The sequence below is a fragment of the Octopus bimaculoides genome, chromosome 15 (assembly GCF_001194135.2).
Source record: "Octopus bimaculoides isolate UCB-OBI-ISO-001 chromosome 15, ASM119413v2, whole genome shotgun sequence".
Lineage (NCBI taxonomy): Eukaryota > Metazoa > Mollusca > Cephalopoda > Octopoda > Octopodidae > Octopus > Octopus bimaculoides.
The window spans coordinates 18835647-18838290 of NC_068995.1; positions in this window are offsets into that span (position 1 = coordinate 18835647).

The following is a 2644-nucleotide window of genomic DNA, read 5'->3' on the forward strand; positions in this document are numbered from 1 at the left end:
TAACGACTTGTTATGTTGTAAAGCTGTCCGGTGCAAAGGCGAGTGCTTCTGAAGCACCATTGAACTCAAATATAAATTTATAAAAACTAATATGGTCTGACTTTGCCTGAGTTCTTTGTATCCGGTTGGTGCGCCTGGTATTTCATTGATTATAAAATGCCTCTCAATATATTATGCATATTTAATTATCTAGCTCTTGAGAAATAAGATCTACCACAAGCAAATAGAGGGGACATTTTATAACAAAAAAACTTCTGAATTTAATCGAGGGATATTGTTGTTGTTTCAAGGAGATCAGCTCCCTGATTAAAATTTAAATTCCATATTGTAGTATAAGAACACTATTTACATAAATGCTGATTATATTTGACTTTGAAAGTAGAAGTGTATTTCTAGAAAATGAATAGAGTCCGTTGCATGAGTACCATGGTATCATTTTGCGAACTGGAATGATAAAAGAGAATAGAATCTAAAGATCTGCTTTTTCTGCTGTTAAAATGCAATAGCGTATCACGCAATACTTAAGGGAAGAATAATCTTTTTGAATTGTTCAGTTGGCAAAATGCTGTTCTTAAATTTTGATTTGAAATGTGCTTATTTCTGGCAGAGGTGTTAATTAATTTTTAGTGTCGAGGAGGGTATGAAAATTAAATTTCAGTGAAGGGCAAGTATATTATGTTGTATAGACAAGTTTTTACACTTCTTTTCGTTCCGTATGTGTGTGCGTTTGTGTGTATGTCTGTATGTGTCTGACTAAATGTATGAACATGTATAAATGCATATTTCATTAGAAAATATATTTTAATACAGAAGCATGCACATAAGTTTAAAGGAAATTCTCAGGTCATCCTTAAAACCCTGTTTTTATTATTTTCCTTCCCCCTTGTGAAGGTATCGCTACGGGTTTTAGTCGTTCATATAGCAGTTATATCACATAATCCTTCAGTATTGGTTTATCAAATGACGTAGCGACATATTTAAGGTGAAGAGACCCATATTCGATATCGGTTTACCCCGATATAATATGATATAAACAATTATTATTATTATTCAGGTCACAGCTTGGAATCGAACTCGGAAGGATAGGAAAATATTAGCTTTTTAAGCCCTAAATATTTTCTCCATAATTGCCTACGGGCATATGGCGTAGTGGTTATGAGCGCGGTTAGAGTTCGATTGCAGGCTGTAACCTGAATAATAATAACAGAACCCAGTTTCGGAAATTTCCCCCAAGACACTTGATGAAGGCTGGAGGGTATACCAGCCGAAAATAAGGCTCAGGTTTTTTCTACATACTTCAAAATCTATGCATCACCTTCATAATAAACAACAAAGGAAAAGACCGCCTTATATGTGACGGAAGAACTCTACATGTTATTTCCTGTGCTAGAAAAACTACATATTTTCAAAAGCGAGGAAAATACGGAAATGTCGGTATTTCATTGTAGTAGACGTGCTTGATGTGTGAACCATTGCCATATGATCTTTCATGCTTAGCCTCAGCATTATTAATTCACATTGCAGGCGAAGACTATCACTCATTAAAGGTATACCAAGGCGGTGGGATTGTGCATTTGAATGTGTCAGTATTTTTGCAGGGAACGCTGGGCTGAATTAAGGAAACTAGTATCTCTTCCTAGCTAAAGAAAACTACCAAAACTCGGCTCTGATGGAAACTGCATTGAAGAAAGACCACTTTCTTTCACATGGTGAATCCATTGCTTTATACGGAAGTTTGCTGAATGTGATAGACAATTCAAAAACAAAATTCATAAACAAAATAAACTGATCAATAAAAATGTAGGCAGACAAATGAGCAGTCTGTCTGTAACTGTTGATATTAACATGAATTATTAACAATCCTTTAATGTTATATTGGATCTATCATTATATAATCCTTTTATTTAGACAATATTATTGGGAAAATAAAAACATGCAGTTAACTTCGCTCCCTACCCGTTTTCATTGTTCGAGATCCTCAGTTATCTATAATACTAATTGCTAGATGATATTTCAATCTGTTTATCAAATATTATCGTGATCGAAACCAAGTGCGTATTTCTATTTGGAGACCAAATTTGATGGATATAGCTGCTAATTATTTCTCAAATCAAATCTCGTCGTTTAAAAATGAATGTGTGACACGTTGGGTAGCGTAATTCGAGAAGCAGCGTGTTCATTTACACGAAATACATGGTGAAATTTTCGGTAGCTTTTCATTATAAGGCTTTCATGCTCTGTTTTGAATATAGAATAATCAGCATTAAGAAGACAAAATATTTGCTCAGGAAGTCTATCAAATATTTAAGAAGATCCTCATGACAAATTCTTTAGATATGCGAAGACTTAGATGCGAGAAGAAAGGCTTTTAGAGACAGCTGAAATGAGGAATATGCCAAATAATTGTTTAAAACCAAACAATATTTTTTTGTACAGAATCTTTCAAGCATTTATGAAAAATATAGGCCCCTGGCATTTATCACATCTTGGAACATTAATCCTATTTCAGTACCACGAGGGTGGCATGTTTTCAAAGTTACAGCATTAAGAAGACGTGGTGTATACAATAAATTTGTTGATTCGATCGTACCATTATATATGTATATATATATATATGTGTATGTGTATATATATATATAAGATC